At 44.3% G+C, this 25602-nt stretch overlaps 1 protein-coding gene across 2 annotated transcripts in view; it reads right to left on the bottom strand.

Moving 5' to 3' along the window:
- Positions 1–25602, bottom strand: part of rrh (retinal pigment epithelium-derived rhodopsin homolog) — a 111058-nt gene that overhangs the window by 32748 nt on the left and 52708 nt on the right. Inside the window, exon 2 of one of the 2 annotated variants that reach the window (XM_084309846.1) lies at positions 16223–16338. The exons of the other annotated variant lie outside the window; for it this stretch is intronic. The gene's annotated coding sequence lies outside the window, so the exon portion shown is untranslated. The remainder of the gene's footprint in view (positions 1–16222; positions 16339–25602) is intronic. 2 annotated transcript variants of the gene reach the window in all.

Raw genomic sequence — 25602 nt, 5'->3', positions numbered from 1 at the left:
GTGTGTGTGTGTGTGTTTACCTGCAGTGATAAGATATCCAGCCACTATGTTGTGTTCCAGCTGTGTAAAGGCACTTTTCCCCCCATAAGGTATGACATCACCTGAGGTATTGACTTCAGTTTCTGGCCCCATGTTCAGAGGTTTTCTCGCCAATGAAGCTAGCAGTCTTAATGAAAACAGTAAATAAAACTACACAGATGTCCCTGAGTCTGTATGGGGGAACAGGCTCAATGCTCCAAAAGGGATCAGTGGAAATTGTTACGTCTGCATGAAATCTGCCTGGTATTCTAGAGACATTGAAAGGAGTGGGAGGTGCATGTGTAGGGTTTGTGAGGATTACAGCATAGTTTCTCTCCTTTATTACTAATTACTAGAGAGGGGCTGTTGTTGGTACGTAACACGGGCAATAGGGATACGTGAGAGGATTACATCTCACGTGGATTCTCTTAGCAAGTGTGGCCCTTGCCAACGTGAGCCCTGAGATCATTCAACTCTAAACTGGGCCGGTGTTCTGCTGAATTCTGCTGCTTTCTCGAAAAATGCATGCCGTAGCGCGAATCGATAGCCGCGTCTGCCGATTTCTGCTGTTTTGTCGAAAAATATATACTTCTGGGGTAGCGTATTTCAATAGACCAATATATCTCTATCAAATAATGCTCCCACTACAGAATAATTTTATATTACCTCACAACTAACTCCATGTATACTGTATGCATATGGGGAGCATATTTGTATACTCTATCATAACATTTTTATGTAAGATTTCTGGGGTAGCGTATTTCAATAGACCAATATATCTCTATCAAATAATGCTCCCACTACAGAATAATTTTATATTACCTCACTGCTCACTCCATGTATACTGTATGCATATGGGGAGCATATTTTTATACTCTATCATAACATCTTTATGTAAGATGTATGGGGTAGCGTATTTCAATAGACCAATATATCTCTATCAAATAATGCTCCCACTACAGAATGATTTTATATTAACTCACTACTCACTCCAACATACATATGGGGAGCATATTTTTTATACTCTATCATAACCTCTTTATGTAAGAGTCATTATGTTTTGTATTGGCTCAATACTCACAATGAGTCAACAAACTACTCATAAATAATGAAATCATGCCAAAATATACATCAACGTCCATAACTACACAGTGATTAACTTTGCAAGGTGGGACATAAACCTTGTATAGCTAACTATTGAGCTAGCTAGCTATGATGGTCGATAGTCAGAGGCGAGAAAGCTAGCCTGACCCACATTTGTAACGTTAGCTGTGGTCTAGCAAAAATAGTTCTCATGTAAATAAAATTGCACTGTAAAATAAGCAAAGAAAGGTAAGGTAGGTGGGGTGGGGAAACTGTACATTGGAGGTGGTTGGGTGGGTGGGGGGTGGGGGGGTCAGGGTAGGCGGGGTGGGAATGAGCAAATCAAATCAAATAAAATGTATTTCAAACAGGTAAAGAAGAAACAATCTAAATACATTAAGAACAATCTGTCCCCACCACCTATTTCAGTCAGTCAGTCAGTCAGTCAGTCAGTCTGTGTGTGTGTCAGTGTGACTAGTATAGTGTCATGGTAGATCTCGGTAGTTTATGTTGTGGATCGATGCAGCTTCTGAGAGACCAGCAGGGCTCTAATGTGATATTCTGAGTGGATAAGCTTTTCTTCAAATGCATCTCTTAATCACATCACAGATAAATCTCAACCGTGGGTGTCCCGGCCTCATGGTGTGTGTGTGCGTGTGTGTGCGTGTGTGTGTGTGGTAAGTGTGTGTCTGTGTGAGGCAGGGTTTCCGTTAGAATTTTTTTTTGCAGGTCCGAGTGTCCGGTAGATTTCAATCTACCGGACAAATTCCGGTCAGAGTTTATTGAGCTTAAAAACAATTGATAGGCCTATATAAAGTATGACATCCTCAAGGCATTTATAATATTTGACTTAAAACTAGGCTACTTTTGCGTATATACAGTCATTAACACTTTAACTGCCGGAGGTTAAATTCATGATATACCATCCGTTGCCAGCTCTATTTAACATGGAGAAGTTCCCCTTCTTTGCAGGGCTATAACTTTTTAAATTCTATTGCTAGATTGCCATTATTAGGGCCCATTCAAGGTCCTATATGTATTGTTCATTGTGTAGCAACGTTAAACTTTTTCATTCACATATTCATACTAAAATATGGTCTAAAGTATAAGTATGTTTTCATCTCTTTCTGCAGCTTTATCCAGAACGTGATCTATAGCCCCAAATGTATTATATTGATGATGAAATACAGTTTGATAGCAATCGGCGCGATATAAAAAATTCCAACTGGACGTACTTCTGGAAGTTACTACACGTCATCTGATGTTGACCGGATGGGCGAGGGGGCGTTTATAATTCCGTGGGCAGCGTTATACCATTCATCTAATGTGGGTCAAATGTTCATCATAGCAGTTAGTGTCGAACACGGTAATACTACACGCTAAAACTCACCCCAGTCTCCTCGGGCCGTTGGGCGATCAGCGTGGAGTAGACAGTTTTCCATTATGGGATGTCGAAATACCCGGTCCATTTCCAGGTTGTATAATAGTATATACGTCCAAATCATGTTGTTTATCGAGTTATTGGCAACGGATCGCTATGTATTGTGTCGAGCTCGAGTCCCGGGACCTATAGCGAGTGCCCGGAAGTAATATGGGTGATCACCACTTCATCCACATGACTTCCTGTTGGGCGATCTGCCGATCGGCCACCAGATGGCGCTCTTGAACCGCTAGAGGATTGAGAGGAGATCAGAACTGTGTGTGAAGGCTGCAGAGGGGAAATATGATTCCGATCACAGATTTTTGAAATATTGATATCAAAGACGAGTTTATGGCGTCCTAGGCAACTTGAGCATGGCTAGGAAAGACGCCTAAACACGTTTCCGGCACTTAGAGTGTTAATATATTCCAAATAAAATAAGTCCCTCGAGACTTCGTGCTGCTGCCGACTTGAGGTGTCGGTGGGCAGTCTGCCCGACATTAATAAACAGCAGTCTGTTATAAGTCTCATTTTTATGAGCCAATGAATTCCGTTATATTGGACATTTGTATTAATTATATCAAGCGAAGAACTGAGAAATTTGGCAGAGAGAGACGGCAACATTATCGTGGGTTTGCGTGATGTATATCTCCACCTCCCAACGACTTGGTGCTGGTCATAATGTCCGGTGAAAATAATTCCCTCTAAGCACAATTTGATTATTTGAATTGTATTAAAATAGGCTAAAATTAAATAGCCTATGCGATGAACGAAACAATCATTACATTTGTTTCATTGTTGCTTCACCAAGCAGCCGGTCTAATGACATCGCTGTTGTCAGCGCGAGCTTGCTGCTGCTAGATTTGCGAGAAGCATCCAGCTGCAGACCCGCAGAGCAGCGGTGTTTTCAGGTCCGGTCTGGGGACCGCTCAGCAGCACCCCCCACCCAACAGCTGAATTGCCAATGGCTGAATTGGAGTACTGCACTGTGCCGGCAAAGCTGGCGGGTTCTGTGGGTCTGCAGCTGGATGCTTCTCGCAAATCTAGCAGCAGCAAGCTCTCGCTGACAACAGCGATGTTATTATTAGATCGGCTGCTTGGTGAAGCAACGATGAAACAAATGTAATGATTGTTTCGTTCATCGCATAGGCTATTTAATTTTAGCCTATTTTAATACAATTCAAATAATCAAATTGTGCTTAGAGGGAATTATTTTCACCGGACATTATGACCGGAGAGATTAAATATGTCGGACTTCAACAGATTTTGCCGGTCAAATACAGTACATTGTTTGGGTGTTCAGAGACTGCCTTAAGGTACACAAGGTTTGTTTGCACTGTCCACTGTGCTCCCTGCTCTCCACGGTCTGTCGTCCTCAAGAAATTCCTAATTATTGTTCAAAAAAAGAATGAAAAGGGTCGGCTGATTGGCGCAGTGGGCAAGGCGCTCACCACTAACGCATGAGACGCTGGGTTCGAGCCCAGCTCTCGGCGTTGCTACCGGCTGGCGGGTCGTTCGTACTAACACAATTGGCAAGTGTTAGAGGGTGGGAAAGCCGGTGGGTGGGGATTGGACGTTGTGGACAGCGACTCCTACAGGTCGGTTTGGTGACGCCGGTGCGGCGTGTGGTAAACATTGACTGTATTTCATAACTAATATGTGTGAATAATTAGAGAATCATAATGTAAAAGCCAGGCTCAGCCAAAGGTGATATTATTGGAGTTACAAGAGACAGACATTCCAAACCAACCCCCACTCTAACAGATGTAATCAGTGGAGAACAAAGACTGTATGTAAATATAAGTCACACCCAGCGCCTAACAGAATACAGGCAGAGGAACACAGATCTAACTTGTTTTTGCTAAGAGTTCATGGAAACTAATTCACAAACAAGTTATCTATTAATCAACTGTTTAGTATCAAAATGCACGCAAAAGAGTAGAAACTGTGATAAAACTGGAAGAGTGTAATTCAGAATCCACTAGAGATATTTGGGTAAAATGTTTAAATAGGAGATGTCTCTGTGGAAGAAAGCCACAGACCCCCTGGACTGAAGCGACCTGAGCAGCAAAGGAGGGGGTCATCAAAAGCACCCTCCTCTGTTTACTGAAGGAAGACACCGACAAGGAGATCGAGGAGGGGGGGGGCAGCCAGCCCCCACAGAGGAAACCAGGGGGAGGGGCGGACCGCCCTCACAGAAGACCACCTGATTGGACCAAAACGTACTACGTTTTGTTATGATTGGGGGAAAATGATAGTATTTAAGATCGAACACAGTGTTAATTCAGGAGCCCAGACACCCCAGGTCTGCCACTCCCCGACCCATCCAGAGAAGGCTGTCTGCTGATTTTTCATGTGAGTAAGCTGGATGGAGTAGTCACTGGTTGTGATATATAGATTTAGATGCTTATCTTAGAAACCAGGCTTACTCATGTGTAAAATGCTTACAGTAGATTTTCTATTTTCATTGATGTTAACGTGACTGTTTGTATGTACATGTTAGGGTTTGAGATGCAAACCTTGTTGATCCTTTGTACAGACATATGTTAATGTGCTCTGAATAATCCTTGTATGAGAAAGCAAACTTCTAATTCACTCTGAGCCGCAGAGGCAAATAAATGAGTTTGAACCATAGTTCCTCTTTTGTCTGGCTGCACAAGCTTATTTCTCATCTGACTAAGTCAGTTGAGGAGACCATTTGAATCATTGATGACCTTCTTTCCTCCTTCCAGATAGCAACCTCATTGTACTGTAAAATCACCTTAGATATTGAGCAAGAATATACCACAGGCGGAAACAGGATGTAGCGGGGGCAGCGTGAGCCTCCCACGCGTTACTCCTCGCCACAAAGTTCGAGCTGCTGCAGTGAAAAGATGCGACAGGCTGCCTCCTCGTGTACCGGAGGGGACACGTGATGCAAGGCTTCTGTCCTCACTACAGCCGAACAGTGAGAGGCATAGTCTAGCAACGTTCAAGACAGGGGAGGGAAGAATAGGATAATACGAAATTGGGATGGGAGAAAAATAGAAAATGGGGAGAAAAAGTGGATAAAAAAAAAGAATGAAAAGAAGACAGTAAATCAGGGATATTCTCATTAAAAAAGCAAAAGCTTCCAACTTTGCAAAGGTCATTTAAAAATCTGACCAATCTGTCTTGTAAGTTGAAACTTCAGCACAAGCACTGTTACCTCCAGTTTCATAGTAATCTACGCTCATAGACACCTTCACTTGCCACTGGATCAATCAGCACAAGTGCTTTATCTGACATGTTGACAATCTAAAAAAGTTTAGTACATTCATGTTATTCTCTCATCACATTACAATATTTATATTTATTTAGCAGATCCTTTTATCCAAAGTGATTGGATTATACTGCATCAGAGGTCAATTGAAAGCAATACATGCAAAAATAGGTCTCATGTAAAAAATATTGCACTGTAAAATAAGCAAAGAAAGGTAACAAACCACTAAAATCCAGTGAGTTCCAAAGTTTACAGGGCACATCCACATTTCTTCCACTGGAAACTTCATCTGAGGAATGGGTTTTTAAGACAAAGTTATTGTTACGGACGCTGTCCTATTATATATATGGGGAGTTAAGTATGTTATGTGTGTAGGCATGTATTGTTTTGGTTGTTGTTGTCTTCTGTCTCTCCTCCTGTGTCTCCCTATCTGTTCCTCAGATGCATTCCCTGGTTTCAGTCACCAGCACCAGCTTCTTCTTCTTCTTCTTCTTTGTCTGATTTATTGGCAGTTGGCACCTACATAGTGCATTACCGCCACTTCCTTTAGTTTGACACGATCGCAACTGCACAATACCGCCATCTCCTGGCCCCCTTCACCTCCCATACTGCCCCTCCTGCGTCCACCACCCTGAATTGCAGCTAACGCTGCTTCCCCCTGACTGAGTCCCCCTCCACGATACATGCTTCATCACCCCCCGTAGCCTGGCTCCGAACCACCCGCTCACTCACACCCCCCTTCTCTAACTCCACCAGATCAGCCACCCTCTTCAACTCCCTTATAACATCCTCCACTGTCAACCCCTCCATACCCAAGTGTCCCACTGCTGCTAAAACTATCAACCTAGTCCTCTCTGTCCTACTGCTAACCGTCGCTGTCGTATTCACTACCCCTGCCACAAAGGCCACTAAATCCAACTTCCCCCTCCACACCCTCCTCTCCTCCTCCTGTACCTCCTCTACCGTCAGCTGCCCTTTCCTAAAACCCTGTGCCCTCTCTTGCTGTCCCTGATCCTCCTGCACTATCCTCACTGCCAACTGCCCTTCTCTAAACCCCTCTCCCTTGTCTTGCTGTCCCTGTCCTACCTTCCTAGCTGCCTCCGCATATGAAATTCTACCTTCCCTTCTCACCTGCTGGACCACTACCTCTCGCTTCATCGCCTCACAACCCCAATACCCTACACTATGCTTCCCACCACAACTACAACACCTCGGCTCCACTCCCTGTTCACACTCCCCATACTTATGCTCCCCACTACATCTACCACACCTCTGTCCCTTCCTACACAACTTAGCTATATGACCAAACCCCTGACACCTGTAACACCTCAACGGATTCGGCACAAACTCCCTAACCCTATATGCCATAAACCCTATAAATACCACTCTCGGCCTAACCTCACCCTCAAACTGAACGACTACCGTCCCTGTCACCACCTTCTCTGCCCCTCTCTTCATCCTCTCTACACTCTTAACTTTCCCATTACGTTCGTCACTCCTCAACTCTCCTAACAGCTGCCCTTCACTAACCCTAATTGGAATTCCACTAATCACCCCCTTGCAACCACCATCCCTCTTCTCCCCTACTATCCCCACTCCACAGACCTTCACTTTTCCAACGCTCTTCATTTCCCTAGCCTTCTCTACCTGCACTACACTTACACATCCTATAAACAAGTTCCCATCCCCTAACGTCCTTGCGTACCTTACCTCTCCTACCTGCGCCTTAATGATTCCTGACAGCTGTCTCGGCTCCATTTCCCTAACCCCGCCTCCTCCCTCAAACCGCACCACTACATTCAACCCTTCTACAAAATCCTTCCCTCTGCCCTCATCCTCTGACCCACTCAAGCTATCTCCCCTCCCTTTCTTCCTCTTACTCCCCTTCCCCTCACTTACCCTACTCTTCTTCCCCACCTTCGTCCACCCTTCTCCCCCGCTCCCCTCTCCCTCACTACACTCCATACTGTCACTATCCGTCTCCCTTTCCTTGGCTGAAGTCTCCGTCACCTCACCTCCCTCTCCACACGTCACACCCCGAGGGGACACTGGGCTCGCACCCGATGACTCGCGTCCCTCCTGACGCAAGCCCTCATTCCACTCGCTCCCATCTCGATTCACCCAAAACCCTGGACAGTCTTCTACCGGCCGGGGCCATTCACGAGGACCCCACTCCCCCTGCTCTCCATAAGCTGCCTCGCTCGCCTTCCACCACCGCTCACTCCCCTTCATCCGCTTCCGCATTCTATCTCATTTCCTTCTCCTTCTACCAGCACCAGCTGGTCAATCAGCACCTCAGTCCTTCCCCAGCAGCACCTGATGCTAATCTGCAATCAACCTCCAATCTCCCTTCATATATCCCAGTCTTTGGTGGTAACTCTCTGTCGTTTGGTTTCAGTGCCGGCCTCCGTTTCCTATTTACCCCGTTGAATGCCACCACCCACTTCAATGATAGCGTTAAAAACGCATAATCTATGTTTGTGACGCTGCCATTTTGGTTCTGGGTGATTTCAACAGCGCGCGTCTTAAAAAGGTGTTGCCGAATTTCTATCAGCATGTGACCTGTCCCACCAGAGGCGAGAACATATTAGACCATGTATACTCGCAATTTAAGAATGGGTACGAGTCACAGGCTCTTAGTCCATTCGGTAAGTCCGATCACGCCGCAATATTTCTTTTGCCAAAGTACAAACAAAGTCTCAAGCGAACGCCGGTGGTCTCGCGAGAGGTTAAGCGTTGGGCCGTGACGTCAGAGGAGTCACTCCAAGCTGCACTTGAATGCACAGACTGGAGTGTATTCCGTGATAACACAGCCAATATTAACGAATACACCGAAACGGTGCTTGACTATGTCTGTACTCTGGTAGAAGAAACAATCCCCTCCACCAAAATTAAAATCTACCCAAATCAAAAGCCCTGGGTAGACAAATCCGTCCGTGAGGCTCTGAAAGTGCGCACATCAGCATACAACACCGGGCTGGTGACAGGCAACATGGAAGAACACAAGATGGCAAGATACAACGTCAGGAGAGCAGTAATAGAGGCAAAACGGCGTTACAGGGATAAAGTTGAACTTCAGTTTGAACAGGCTGACTCTAGAGGCATGTGGCAGGGCCTCAGAACAATGCCAGATTACAAAGGCACCCCCCTCAAACTGAACAGTGACATCTCCTTAGCAAATGATCTCAATTCCTTCTATGCGAGGTTTGAGGCTGTGAATAACAACACCAGCCTACAAACCACGGCAATGGGGGGGGGGGGGGGTCTGCTGATGGAGACTCAGTGTTCAGGGTAACAGAGCATGAGGTGAGACGGATCTTTAAAAAAGTGAATATCAGGAAGGCAGCAGGACCGGACGGCATCCCCGGCCGCGTCCTAAAAGTCTGTGCCGACCAACTGGCCCCGGTATTCACTGACATCTTCAACCTGTCCTTGGAACAGGCTGTCATCCCCACCTGTCTGAAGAAGTCCACCATCATCCCTGTACCAAAAAAATCTACGCCCGCTTGCCTCAACGACTACCGCCCTGTAGCCCTCACCTCCATAGCCATGAAGTGCTTTGAGAAGCTAGTGAAGGGCTACATCTGCTCCTCCCTCCCCATCAACCTGGACCCTCTGCAATTTGCATACCGCCCCAACAGGTCCACGGAGGACGCCATAGCCCATGTGCTGCACACAGCAGCATCACACCTGGACAAGAGGCAGGGGAACTATGTGAGAATGCTGTTCATCGACTACAGCTCAGCATTCAATACCATAGTCCCCTCCAAACTCATAGCCAAGCTCAGGGACCTGGGCTTGAACTATGACCTCTGCCAGTGGGTCTTGGACTTCCTGACGGGCAGACCCCAGGTGGTAAGAGCCGGCAACTGCACCTCCTCATCCATCACGCTCAACATAGGGGCCCCCCAGGGCTGTGTTCTGAGCCCCCTCCTCTACTCCCTGTACACACATGACTGCGTAGCACAGCGGAACAACAACACCATCATCAAATTTGCTGATGACACAGTAGTGGTGGGCCTGATCTCTGCCAACGACGAAAGGGCCTACCTGGAAGAGGTAGAGAACCTGTCACAGTGGTGTCAGGAGAACTGCCTCTCCCTGAACGTCAGCAAAACAAAAGAGATGATTGTGGACTTCAGGAGGTCGGGGGTCAAGGACTACAGCCCCCTCAGCATCGACGGGGCACCGGTTGAGAGAGTGAACAATTTCAAGTACCTCGGAGCCCACATATCCGAGGACTTGACATGGACCACACACATTGACAGTGTTGTGAAGAAGGCACGACAACGCCTCTACTTCCTCAGGCGCCTGAGGAAGTTCCAAGTCAGTCAGAAGATCCTTAGGAACTTCTACTCATGTACAATAGAGAGCATCCTGACCGGCAACATCACCTCCTGGTTTGGGAATAGCACTGCACAAGACCGTAGCAGACTACAAAGAGTGACACGTTCAGCCGAACGCACAATTGGAGGGGGGCTTCCCACCCTCCAGAACATTTACAACAAGCGGTGCAAGGGGAAGGCTAAGAGAATTATTAAGGACTCGAGCCACCCGAACAACTGCCTCTTTGAACTGCTGCGGTCAGGCAAGCGATACCGGAGTCTTAAGGCGAGCACAGAAAGACTCAGAAGAAGCTTCTATCCCCAGGCCATCAGGCTGCTAAACGAACAATAAACACTATGCAACAACCATCAAATGCACACAGCACACACACCCACACGCACACACTCACTCAAACAAACAACACAGTGCAGCACCCACTCTCCACACTTTAGATCACACAAACACACTTTACACTTTATATTTATTGATAAAGGATTTGCACTACAACTCGTACACCTACTGTGAATTGTACCTAAATTGCACCTCGTCCCATTTCTGCCTTGCACTATATAGTATTGTATATTAGTACACTGCACAGTATTGTATATTGTATGGTAACTCAGTTACGTCTACTCTGCATCGAACATTGTACATATGTCTAAACTGAACACTGTGACCTCATTTTTTTACTTCTAATTTTACTATGTTTTTTATTTCATATTTCATCTTGTCTTGCACAGTCTCTGGAGCGTAACAGTAAGAAGCATTTTGTATAAAAGTATTCTGTACTTCTGTATGACAACTATTAAAGAAACTTGAGAAACTTGAAACTTTTAAATTATGGCTATGTGTCTAATCTGCCCGTCGCTTATCAATGACTTGTTTGCAGTCAACATTGTCGAAACGGATAGTTTTTTTAATCGGTTCATATCCTTTTTATAGCATTTCGTAAAGCTATCGTTTTCTCAAAAATTTCAGGAAAATAGAAAGATTCCGTCATAAACGGCATTTATTGGAATATTCTCGAATACACTAGACACGTTGTCATTTGTCGGCCTATTTATGAATCGTTTTCAAATAAACGCTAGATTATCAATAGTATATGTGTACTTATGCACGCTATAGAAGCGAGCTGAGAAATCGATTCTCTTATTTCCTCAACAGTACACACACACACACACACACACACACACATATACACATACGGGACACGCTGAGATATATGTCAAAACAGCTCCGATTACCCCAAGACTGGTAACATAGATTCCTTACCTTAGATCAGATGTTCTCCAAAATGATTATTCCAATTCCTGATCGCCATTCCAAATATCGGTCGCGTTTATTGATTGATTATTGGCTGCTGTAAATATATATTCCAGGCTGCTTTCCATCTCGCGATCACTTCCCTCTTCATCACACGGTTCACCAGCATAGTGGAGCGAGTAGGCTCCCCCCCCACACATCCACCACACATCCACCAGTGTAATCGAATGGCCTGCAGTTACACAGGGATAGACGATAGGGTGCGGTATTTTCCCATCGGAGCTCCTCGAGGGGTTGCTGTACCAACGGGAGACTCGGTTGATGAAATATGAATTCAGAAAAGAAAAAAAACAACAATTAGCATCATCGGCACTCAACGGGGGGCATGAAATAACGACAAAACACGTCGCTGGCACTCAAAGTGTTAAAGGAAAACTCCAACATTTTGGGAAATTCGCTTATTTAACATCTTCCCTGGAGTTAGACAAGAAGATACATACCTTTTTTGTCTCTGTGCATGCATTAGGCTTAGGGAACGCCCGCACCGTTAGCGTAGCTTAGCTTCATCACTGGAAGTGGGGCAGTCCTTTACCCTGAAGTTCCCTACAGTCCCCTACAGTCACGAAATACACTCCAAATACAACTCCAAAACGTTCCTGTAAACATGTTGTGACCTGTGTATTTACCACGTGGAGAAATAAAAAATAATTGAATTCGACATTTACGTTTTCTAAGCAAATATACTCTGAACAATTTTTTGCCGAACCACTCCTCTCTGGGCGCAGTGATTTCAGTGCTACTTTCTAATGTCGAGGGAGGTGGCCGGCCAGTGTTTACCAATGTGACGAGTAGCTTAGCGACATGTGTAAACGAGAACTTAGTTTGCCCCATGCATCATGATGATTATAATAGTCACTTACTCGATAGACAACTGTCCGTTAGGTCCACTTTAAAAATAGTATAGTAACAGTGTATTGCACTACCAAGGGACCTAGCATGTCCTTCATGCTCTGTAAATAACTATGTACAAATACCGTGATGTCCCACTATGTTACCTGTTTATTGCACAATGTTGTTTATTGTTTATTTAAGCATTACATCACGCGCAGGAGTGGTTTGTGACCAATAAACCATGCCTAGGGGTGGTCGTTAGGCCCGAGGCGCAGCCGAGGGTCGTTAGACCCCCCTAGGCATGGTTTATTGGTCACAAATCACGACTACAAGTGGTGTAAAGCTTTTATACAACTGCCAGATTCATCCAACCTTATTTCTATACAATAAACACACATTAATCGAAGATTTATTGAAAAAACCATCCGCCAGAAAAAGTAGTTCCCACAACTACAAAAAAGACAAGTTGCCTCCATGTGGAAGCAGCTTGAAGTGCATCCAACCAAACTAACACATCCAACTGTGTATTATTGGAATGATTGAGAGAAGTTGCCTCATGTGGAAGCAGCTTGAAGTGCATCCAACCAACTAACACATCCAACTGTGTATTATTGGAATGATTGATTGAAAATTTTATTACCAGATGCAGAATGGGTACAATACAGTACGGCTCAATACACACAATTGTTAAGGGAATGCAGACCTACTTTCCATAGAACTTCATTCTTAGATGCTTCTATATAAAGTAGGTAAAACAAATTAAAACGTTTTCTTTGCCCTATAGGAAAAAAACGTTTTCTTCGCCCTATTTTTTTATTTATTTATTTTAGCCTAAACTTAACCAGTTGGAAACCAGGGGTACAGTAATAAAATTAGCAATCAACCAATCAATCAATTCAATAGACCATGCTCACTTAAAACAGCGCTGCTTCTCTCTCAGTCTGACTCCCCCGCTGTTGCAGACAGGAGTGTGTGTGTGTGTGTGTGTGTGTGCGTGTGTGTGTGTGTGTGTGTGTGTGTGTGTGTGTGTCACAGTGTGTGTGTGTGTGCGTGCGTGTGTGTGTGTATGTGTGTGTGTGTGTGTGTGTGTGTGTGTGTGTGTGTGTGTGTATGTGTGTGTGTGTGTTTGTGGGTACGCCAGCGTCGGACAGTGTGAGAGAGAACGCTGCAGTCAGTAGAAAGTAGGAAGGAAGAAATTTAAATCAATCAATTAATCAATCAATCAATCCGCGATTTTTCTTTTGTTCTAGATTGACTCAAGACCCATCAATTACATCATCCAACATTGTTTAAAGGACTAACACATTCCCCTTGACAGAATCGCTTCATATTTAGTCGTTATGGTGCTTTCAACATAACCATTTGTTGTCCGCGATCTTGTTTTCTCCCGGAGTGAGCCGGGGAGTGATATGTGATTCGGTTGTGGGCGGGTCCTGAGCCCAGGACCGTGGATTGTTGCCAATAAAGACGTGTAAATGGCCAATCAGAATCGAGAAATTTGCATGCCGTTGTATAATGGATTCCATTATATGTTGTACTACTGTATTGCACATCGTTGCGGGCAAGACCACCCGCATTTCATTGTATACTTGTATGCCGTGACAAATAAAACTCTTGACTTGACTTGACTTGACTTGACTTGACACTCGGCACGGGGCGTCTTTTCCAATTTATTTTCGGAACATGGTAAAAAGTTCCAACCACTTCTGGATGTGTTAGCGCTGAGAAATGTTCCTTGCTCGTTAGACAGTCTCGTTGTGCACTGTCCTCTTCATCCGATATATGAAGCCTTCCGATCATTGATGGCAGCACAGAGTCCCATTCATTACAGCAGAAGCACTCTATTTCTGTCGGCATAGGTTGGCATAATCCACATTTGCACCACCAATCCGTGTCTGTTCTGACTCTCCCCATGGCCCCAAGTAGCCCCTTACGTGACTGCAAGCGAGCCTGGGCTATGCGGTAGAGACCCCAGGCTCGCTCGCAGTCACGTAAGGGGCTAGGCCCCAAGCTGTTCTGCTTCATCCTCGCGTCTCGCCCGGTCAGCTTCCAAAACACGTAGTTCCTCCTCTGTGTATTCGGGTTCAAAAAGATAAGCTTCTGGATAGTATTCATCATCCTCTGAGGATTCCTCTCTTTCAAAGTCGGCCATGATTAGCAGCAGTCAAATTAGTCTGTCGCTAAGCTACTAGTCACATTGGTAAACACTGGCCGGCCGCCTCCCTCGACATTAGAAAGTAGTACTGAAATCACTGCGCCCAGAGAGGAGTGGTTAGGCAAAAAAATATTCCGAGTATATTTGCTTAGAAAACGTAAATGTCGAATTCAATAATTTTTTATTTCTCCACGTGGTAAATACACAGGTCACAACATGTTTACAGGAACGTTTTGGAGTTGTATTTGGAGTGTATTTCGTGACTGTAGGGGACTGTAGGGAACTTCAGGGTAAAGGACTGCCCCACTTCCAGTGATGAAGCTAAGCTACGCTAACGGTGCGGGCGTTCCCTAAGCCTAATGCATGCACAGAGACAAAAAAGGTATGTATCTTCTTGTCTAACTCCAGGGAAGATGTTAAATAAGCTAATTTCCCAAAATGTTGGAGTTTTCCTTTAAGGTAGGTTTGGTAGCGCTGGTTAAAGCTCTGGTTCGTTGCGCGGTGGGTTTGTAGAACATTATCTTTAGTGTTATTCTTTATTGTAAAGCTGTATCTTTGAGTGTTGTGTGTTTTGTAGAGCTGTGGCTTTTTGGTGTCTTTTGTGTGAGAGCTGGTGGCAGAGCTCTGGGTCTTTGCGCTCTTTAGTGTCTAGTGAAATATCTTTTGTAGAGTCATTATAGTTTGTGCACATTTCTGTTCTAACCCTAACCTGTATATATTTGTTTCTCCTTTTGTCGCCCAGCCTATGGTGATTATCGTTCTGTAGTGTTTTGTTTCGCACACAGGGACAATTGAGGACCGGAAGATACCCTGGGGTCTACACATTTTGTATCACGTAGGTGACCTGATGTTAGAGACACCAGCTTAGAGTGAGCACCACCACCTGTACTTTTGGGCGCTTGTCGCCTGTAAGGGGGGGGGGTCGGTCTTTTCCTTTTTGTGTATTGATTTGGTGCCACTGGTAGTCCTTCTTGCTTTGTGTTGCTGTGTTTTATAAATAAATATTATTATTTTGGCAAACTGTTTAATAGTTGTGTCACTACACCCTCACCTACTATGTCTGTTGCCTTGTGTTGCGTCCCCATACTGGGGTGCGTAACAGTTATTGTTATTGATCATCAATGCTGCTAAATAACTGACAAATAAATTACCTTTCTGAGACACTGGAATCTTCCAGAAAAACAGGCTTCTGTTAAAAACGATTAAAATGGGGACGCTCCAGTAGCACACCATGTAATGCGCTGCGTCGCGAAACGGCCGACCCGAGTTCGACTCCCGGACCCGGCGTCCTTTGCCGAATGTCTTCCCCTGCTCCGTCTCCCATTTCCTCCTCTCCCTCTCTTTCTACCGCACTGCCTGGTAGTACAAACCAATAAAATTCTACAAAAACATATTAAAAAATATATATATATTAAAATGTATATGCCAAATGAACCGGAAACAGATTGATTTAGCCAGGTAGGTTTTCACACATTTGTACGGATGAAGGGGGGAGGGGGGATTCCCAGCTTCACATGCTGCTTCCTGTCAGACAGGAAGTCAGTGATCCACCTGCAGGTGGAGTCAGGCACGTGTACCTGGGAGAGCTTGTCCTTCAGCCGGGTCAGTAGTGTCCCGTTGTCTTTCAAATCGGCAAGTTATATTATAGTGCAGGAAACATCTAACAATATAATTTCCACTTGCCTGCTGTTTTCCAATAAGGATGAGCATGTATGCATCAATGACCTGCGTTGCAAAAAAATATTAGTAATAGTAACGATAATAAATAAACTATTTTAAAATGTCTCTTTTAATAAATGTTCAACAGTGCCGTTTAGTCTCTTACTTCATCAGACAGCCACTCTGTTCCATGCAGCGTACGGAAAGATGAATCATGCAGTTTATATGGTCCAACAACTGCTTCCACCTGGCCGTGATCTTCTGCAGCCCACATCATTCTAACTGAAAACACAACATGAATGTTAAACCACAGATATACTTTTATTTATATTATTATTCTTTTTTTTTCTCGCCGTACTATTACTGTTGCATGGCCAAAAGTATATGGACACCTAAATGCCAGGGATGCACCGATCCAACTTTTCCAGTCCCGATACCAGTACCTGGGCTTTGGGTATCGGTCGAGTAATATGCTGTATGCCTCACTATGTGGAAGAGACTAGGATCATTCTTTTATGTGTAAGGCTACATCCTGTTCGACTTAAACATTGCTTTCCTAACTTTTTTAAACAAAAAAAATCTAATAAATACATACTGTAGATACAAATGTACTGAATTGTTATTTATTAAAATAATGGTATCCGATACCAGATCGGCCCATTGTCACTGATACCTGAACCAGCTATTTTGAGTCAGTAAGGGACCCGATATCCAATATCAGTATTAGGGATGTCAATGGTTAATCAACAATATCCATCAACGTCAGAATAATAGTGAGCTATAGGGGATACTAGGATGATTGCTCTTGTCTGATCCCCATGAAGATCGGCCATGTCAGAGCTCAAGAGTAGCCTACAGCCTATCACATGTTGTTAGGCTCTCTGACCCAAGTGGGATACCATCGCAGCTTTACAGATTCTAGCCCAATGGGTTTGCAATACACTAGGCAAAATGGAGAGAGAAAATAAAAAGAGACAATTTTGGTTGATTAATTGATAGTTAACGTTGTCTATGATCAAGTAAGGAAAGTCTAACCGTTAACATCCCATTAGTATCGGCCAACAGGCCAACATAAACAGTTTGAACAGGCCAAACACCCTTCATGCAAACAAACGTGGGTAGGCCAAACAAATGGCCAACAGGTCAGAACTCAGTAACTACAGTATACCTCTTGTACGCTCTCCTTTTTCAATGAGGAATCCTGTGGATGCTATGTTATTCATCACATACACAGTTATACAACATGAATGTGAAATGTAAACTTTACATAAACTGCATAAAGGAGGAATAGATTAAATAAACATTGAACAAGGGCATTATATTCAAGGCAGATGCAGGCTTTTCAGGTAGTGATTTTGCTTTACCTCTATTGCGACATCTTTTGGGGGGGCAAAATGAATAACTGAAGGCCTCTGTGGCATGGAAATGTCTTCAGTCCTCTCCAAATCCTCTCCCATGGTACAAGAGGAAAATGCACTGCTCTTGTTCTCTTGGATCTTGTGCGATTCCTCACTGGGGACTGGACTGTCATCAGTGTGGCTCCTTCGGTATGGCTTGATGTGGTCTACATTGTATTTTGTCTTTAAAGTAGCCCCTTCCGAATTGGACAGTGTAATAAGCTTGCCACATATTAACTCAATCACATAAGGTCGGGGTCCAGAAAAATCAGGCTACATTCTTCCTGCCTTCCTTCCCCACTTCCTCGCGTTGAACAGAAGCACCTCATCTCCAGCCTGATAAACTGTATTTCTGTACTTCTTTTGTACCCGTTTTGCATAGGCCTGCTTCTGCTTCTCCTGAGACTTGGAGATGTTTTCCTCTGCAGATTTTTTTTACAGTCTCCATTGACTTATTTTTTTCGTCCAAACATTTGACATAAGTCCTCTCCTGAGGAAGAATTATGGCGGAAAGCTGACATCACATGAAAAACAACTATTACTGGTAATTATCCAGATGAATATGATTAAAAACATAGCACTACAAGCCATTATGATTATTTTTAAAGGACTCCAGAAACAAACTGTCAACAGGAACCTCAGAGAAGACTGCCTCCCTCCCATACATCAAAAGAAAAGGGGAGTGTTTCGTGGTGGTGTGGACCTTTGACCTTAATGAAAACAACGTAGCATCCAGGAAGACATCCCAGTTGTTCTGCTTCTCATTGACCAATTTGGTGAGAGCTCTAAGATGTATAATAAGAGATAAACAAACTAAATTAAGCCTCTCTCAGAAATGGTTCAAAATGTCTTGCTCCAACCATGCACTGCATAACATACCAGAGGAACTATTTTGCTATTTCTTTCACTATTTTGGGCAATTTTACACTATTCCTGTGAGTCTATGGAACACATCTGTAAGGTTTCTTTCAATACAATTCATTGTTTTGTATTTTGAATCAAGTAATTTGGTGAACCACTTTCTCCACTTACAAAATCCAAACTGTTTTTGGCCTCCGCCCATACTCGCAATGCGCTTTGAGTGACAGTCACCCACCTGCACTGGCAGATACCATTGGGGGAGAGAGAGAGAGATAGAGGGACTAATTTTGCCGCGGGTGAGCATAATCCCACGAGACAATGCATTGGTAACTTGTTTCAAATGACAATATATACCCCCATGAATATTATTGCACAGATCGGAATATGGGCGTGCGCTATGATATTTTGCAACATGTTGATGGTGATACAGCGAGTGCTGATATGAGAGAGAGAGAGCGCTCCCCCCAGTCCCATTACCTCCCACCCGTTTTATCTAGTTCTCTGTGTGGTTCACGAACAGCTGAAGGTCTCTGCTAAATAACCGCTTCCGACTTCAAGATGGCGGCCGTGCAGTAGACAACTCGCACCACATGCTCCCGGTGATAATTGACTAAACTATCTGAAAACACCGCTTAAATCCGAATATAAAAGCGAAGGGGGAAACAGTTTCAAGACTACTCTATTGAGAAAATGAAATGGAAAACTCTGAGTCGGAAGGAAAAGGCGATGGAGAGTCGGAGATAAATAGGCGCTCCACTAGGCACAGACAGACCCATGTACCGGAGGCTTTGGGCCTAGGAGCGATTAGCAAGAAGCTAACGGCGGTAGACACCAGGACACAGATGGCTAGTAGAGCTGAAATAAGCGCTGGCAAAGAGGTACGCAAGGAAGAGATAGCAGCGGGTGTGGAGACTGGAGAGGGAGAAGGAAAGACGGCTATGACAATGGAAAACATGCGCTCGCTATTGAGAGAGCTCTTGTCAGAAGAAGCCGAGAAGAGAAACCAACAAACAATGGAGGCCATGCGCGCACTGTTGAAGGAAGAAGCGGAAAGGACGAACCTGCAGTTAATGGGGGAATTTGCACGGTTGGAGGAAAAGCTGGAGAAACAAAACGAAACTTTATTGGCAAGTTGGGAAAGAAAGATGAAAGACGGGGTGGATGGAAAGATGGAGGCATGTGAAGCTACCGTGGCTAACCTAGAAGCGAGGATGAAGGAACAGGAGAGACGATACACGGAAAGAGAGGCCTCGTTGGATAGCAGAGCTATGGACCAGGATCGTTGGGAGAGGGAGTGCCAGAGGCTCCGAACTGCCAGTAAGGAGATGGGAGAGAATATGGAAAATATGATCAACTATGCTAAACGGAAGAATCTGAGAGTGATCGACATACCAGAGGAACAAGACCCGAAAGGACCAAGAGGAACAAATACTACTCAAAGATACTCGGGAGGCTAGCGGGGGTAGGAGTCTTCACTAAAAATTCCAGGCTGGAAGCGGCGTACAGAGGGGCTCCCACGAGAAGGAAAAAGAGAGGCGAAAACGGAACCGGGAGGAGGCCACTCATAGTGGTATTCTCCAACCAACGGGACAAAGAAGCCATGCTAGACATCGCAAAAAAGAAGCGAGTTTTGACACACGAAGGATTACAAGTGAGGATATACCAAGACCTCGCCCCGTCCCTGGTCAAGAAGCGGGAGGAATACAGGGAAGTGAGAGACTACTGCTTTCAGGGGAAAGGACAGACGGGCTTTGTGAGAGGAGCCATTCTGAAGGTGACGTGGGAAGGAAGAACTACTTTGTGTGATACTCCAGAACAAGCATGACGAGCCTGTGGTATGACGGTGGGGACAGACCCAACGCGACTGAGACAGACACTTGCGGGGCAAGGACCAGAAGAAGAGCAACAGGAGAGACCGCCACAGGTGGATGACACGGGTAGCTAAGAATGGTATATAGAAGGGAGGGGAGGGGGGGAAGGGAAATAATCTATAAAATCGGGCAATTTCAATGGTTCAATATATAGGCTGTACAGGTACGGAGACACTATGGATTGTAATTTCTGATTGAATTCTCTAGGAGACATACCCCCATTCTTGAAATGCAAGGGAAAAGGCTTGTATATATATATATGGCAGGCCCCCCTTCTTGCCGGATAATTGTTATGAATATAAGATATATATAGGGGCTTTATGTAGGAATAAGAGGTACAAGGACCCAACTTAAAAGTGGGAAAGGGGGGGGGGGGGAGAATGGTATATTCTATGGAAAAGGGTAATTTCTATTTTTCAATATGTGGAATGTGCAGTTATAGTTAAGTAGTTATAGTTAGTTAAGGGCACTATGGAGAGACCGAGGGCCAAACATAGACAAAAGGAGAAGTGGTTAGCTAGGAATGGGGAAGGAAGGGAAAATGTATATTTCATAAAGGCACTGCAATTTTTGGTTTAGATAGGGGAAAAACTAATAGAGAGGGAAAAATGTATAGGGTATAAGGTCTGGCGACCTCTACCGTTCAGTATAGGTACTGGACACACACAGACAGGTAAACGGGATAGTTATATAGGGACACTACGGAGAGGTCAAGGACCCAACATAGTTGTGAGGAGGAGTGGAAAGTTAGGATTTGGGGAGGAAGGGTATAATACATAAAGGTGCAGCAAGTTCTGATTTAACTCTACAAAAGATACCCCCCTTCTTAACGGGTAAAGGGTATAGCTTGGAGGTTTTCGTAGGTCATATCCCCTTTCTTAACAGGTATTGGATATGGTCGATGCCCGGTTGGTGGCGGATTTGGTTTTGTTTCAATGGTTTTGTTTCAATGTTTCAATGTTTTAAGGTGATAGAGATCCAGGAGTTTGGAGGCTGAAATAGAGGGTTCCTCGAGATGGTTACGAGAGGAGGAAGGGGGGGGGAGTAGGGATACAGGATCAAGTTGAAGATAGTTTAGTCAAGTTAGACTTTAAATAGCAGAAATGAGAAAAAGGGAGCATGTGGTTAGAGCATACTAGGAGGGAAGAGCGGCAGGAAAGGGAGAAAGGCAGGTAAGATGCATCCTGTCAAAAGGAAGCAGGAAGGGTCCTATAGGAAGTCGGAAAAGAGGAGGGTCAGAGGTCCGTGCCCAATAGGGGGGGACGTTAGCTTTATATGTGGGGTTTGGGGGTACTTGTGTTTTTTCTCTTTTTTTATTTATTATTACAGGACACTTCGGCTGGATCACCACATCACAAAACATAGAGGAGAAAGGGGGGAGGAGGGCAAGAAGAGAGTGGGCAACATAGGACATAAGGATGAGTAGGAACTAAATAAAATATATGAGCTGGAATGTGAGGGGGATGAGCCACATTATTAAGCTAAAACAGATTCTAGGGAAGATAAAACAATCAGGAGCAAAAATTGTTTATTTACAGGAAACGCACAGCACTGGGGAAGATCTCAAGAGGGTCGAGAATAGATGGAAGGGACAGGTATACTCGGCGCCATTCAACTCACAAGCTAGAGGAGTAATGATACTAATAGACAAGTCGATACCATTTACTTTAAGAAATAAAATTGTAGACCCGGGAGGGAGATTTATAATATTAAGCGGTACTATAGTCTCCACGCAGGTGAACCTAGTAAATATATATGGACCAAACAATGATGACCTGCTGTTTTTTCAAGAACTGTTTATGAAAATGGCAACTCTCACGGGCCAGTTCATCATGGGGGGAGACTTTAACTGCGTGAGGAGACCGGAAATAGATAAGTCAGGGGGAATGGATACCTCCCACGGAAGAACAAGGAAAGTGATATATACGTTTATGAAAGACCTCGACTTGGTTGAGGTATGGAGAAAGCTAAACCCAGACAAGAATATTCGTGCGCTTCAAAATTACTAAGTAGACAATCGTTCTCGAGAATAGAAAATGTTTTTGTTTCGACAAGCTTGGTATCTAAATTTACAGGAAGTGAATATGACAGTAGATTACTGTCTGACCATTCTCCAATGACGTTAACTATGAACATGCCGGAAATAGCGAAGGCACCCCCTAGATTCAGACTCCAAACCAAGTGGCTCAACAACCCGAAATGTATGACTTTTATAGATGAAAAAATAGACATATACTTCTCCATAAATACAAACCAGACAAGTGCAACGATGAGATGGGAGGCATTTAAGGCGTATATAAGGGGAGAGATGATAAGCTATACTAAACATAAATCTAAGGAACACTATAAGCAAATGGAGGACATAGAAAGACGGGTAAAAGAAAGACCCAGCAAAACAGAGAGAACTACGGGTATTAACACTTTCAGTGCCACCAGGTGGCGCCAGACTTAGTGCATGAATGCCACCATCCACTTTAATGTTAACGTTAATATCGCCTAATCTATGTTTTAAATTATGGCTATGTGTCTAATCTGCCCGTCGCTTATCAAAGAATCATTTTCCAGTCAGTGCTGTCAAGGCAGATTGGTTTTTTATCGCTTCATTTCCGTTTGAGAGCATTTTGAAAAGCACCCGTTTTGAGGTAAAAAAACAGCCCATTCTGGGCCATTCTGTGATAATCGTCTTTTACTGGAATATTCCAGAACGTTGATATTTGTCGGCCTATTTATGAATCGTTTTCAAATAAACGCTAGATGATCAATATTATACGTACACGCACGGCCATTCGAGCCGCGCGCTGATAATAGCCGTTTTCATTTCCTCTTGGATTTTACAGTGAAACCGCTGGAGCACATTTCACAAAACAACTTATATCTTCATCAAAACGAGTCTGATTATCCTAACACTGATAACACAGATTCCTTACCTGACATCAGTTGGTATCGAACTGGTATATTCCAATTCCTGATCACCATTCGAAAAAATCGATAAGTGTATAGATCTAACGTGTATACAGTAGAACTCATGATCCGCGGCGCTCAGAGGATCCATAATGAACTCTGGTAACCGCGGCTGCATCAGTGGACTGGAAAATGTGGAGTACAGGATTTTTTTCCCCATCCATTTTCATTGAGTCCATTCCAAAATCCCTGATGTCATCTGGGAGACGATAGGGGGCGTTTTTTTCCACATCTGATCGCCGGCGGCTCTCGGGTAGACTAGGGTAGGCTCGCGTGATGCAATATGATTTCAGATCGCAAAAAAAAAAAAAATCCGAGAAATCTCGTGAGTGGCTTTCAACGTAACTATTATAAATCCGAGAAAACTCGTGAGTGGCAATCAAAGTGTTTAAGGCCCAGTACAAGCATCTATCCACCACAAAGATAACATCGGACTTAGAGTGGCTAAAACAATCATACTACGACCAAGGGGAAAAAGCAGGCAAGATACTGGCATGGAGAATTAGAAAGGCACAAACGGAAAGGTTGATAAATACGATCAAATTAGGGAATGGGGTGGAAACGAATGACCCAATAGAAATAAATAACGCCTTTAAAGAATATTATGAACAATTATATAAATCAGAATACCCAAAGGACACAGAACAACAAAATGAATTCCTGGACAAGTTAGAATTCCCAAAAATAACGGAGGAGGAACAGAAACAGTTTGATCAAGAGCTAACAATAGAAGAATTAAACGAGGCGCTTACGGTTATGAATAGCGGGAAGGTGACGGGCCCAGATGGGATACCAACAGAAATATACAAGAGATTTGCAGGGAAACTGCTACCCCACCTACTGGAAATGTTCAATGAAGCATATGAGGAGGGGACTTTGCCTCCATCCTTAAGATCGGCGATGATTTCGGTACTTAAGAAACCGGGAAAGCCACCCTCAGACACAACTTCATATCGTCCTGTGTCCCTCATGTCCTTTGATACGAAGATTTTATGTAAGTCTCTGGGTTATCATAGATTCAGAACTGAACTTCAATTTTCATATTAACAAAGTGACCAAAACATCGTTCTTCCATCTCAGAAATATAGCAAAATTACTTATTTTTAAGTTATTATTAATATATGCAATACATTTAATACAATATTTTAAATATTTACAGACTTCCAGCTGTAACAGAGGAAGATCTACAATGGATGACTGGAACACCTTTGGCAACTATCCTGTCTACCAGTGTGCCAAAGATCACAACCCTCAACCCATTTAGAAAAGTAATCTGTGGCTGTTAGAATATACTGGAACCCATCCACAGTTTTTGGAAGAGGTCCAGTTAGGTCAATGCCAATTAGCTCCCAGACAGCAGACACCTATCAAGGTAAAACAAATATTTACTTTTACATTTTCAATACTTCTTTATTAACACTTTCAGTGCCCGGCCATTAACATGGGAAACATGGACCTGCATGGCAACTGCACCTCCTCATCCATCACGCTCAACATAGGGGCCCCCCAGGGCTGTGTTCTGAGCCCCCTCCTCTACTCCCTGTACACACATGACTGCGTAGCACAGCGGAACAACAACACCATCATCAAATTTGCTGATGACACAGTAGTGGTGGGCCTGATCTCTGCCAACGACGAAAGGGCCTACCTGGAAGAGGTAGAGAACCTGTCACAGTGGTGTCAGGAGAACTGCCTCTCCCTGAATGTGAGCAAAACAAAAGAGATGATTGTGGACTTCAGGAGGTCGGGGGTCAAGGACTACAGCCCCCTCAGCATCGACGGGGCACCGGTTGAGAGAGTGAACAGTTTCAAGTACCTCGGAGCCCACATATCCGAGGACTTGACATGGACCACACACATTGACAGTGTTGTGAAGAAGGCACGACAACGCCTCTACTTCCTCAGGCGCCTAAGGAAGTTCCAAGTCAGTCAGAAGATCCTTAGGAACTTCTACTCATGTACAATAGAGAGCATCCTGACCGGCAACATCACCTCCTGGTTTGGGAATAGCACTGCACAAGACCGTAGCAGACTACAAAGAGTGACACGTTCAGCCGAACGCACAATTGGAGGGGGGCTTCCCACCCTCCAGAACATTTACAACAAGCGGTGCAAGGGGAAGGCTAAGAGAATTATTAAGGACTCGAGCCACCCGAACAACTGCCTCTTTGAACTGCTGCGGTCAGGCAAGCGATACCGGAGTCTTAAGGCGAGCACAGAAAGACTCAGAAGAAGCTTCTATCCCCAGGCCATCAGGCTGCTAAACGAACAATAATCACTATGCAACAACCATCAAATGCACACAGCACACACACCCACACGCACACACTCACTCAAACAAACAACACACTGCAGCACCCACTCTCCACACTTTAGATCACACAAACACACTTACACTTTATATTTATTGATAAAGGATTTGCACTACAACTCGTACACTTACTGTGAATTGTACC

This window comes from Notolepis coatsorum (assembly GCF_963971535.1).
Source record: "Notolepis coatsorum genome assembly, chromosome: 3".
Taxonomy (NCBI): domain Eukaryota; kingdom Metazoa; phylum Chordata; class Actinopteri; order Aulopiformes; family Paralepididae; genus Notolepis; species Notolepis coatsorum.
This window is presented reverse-complemented; position numbering and strand designations above follow the sequence as displayed.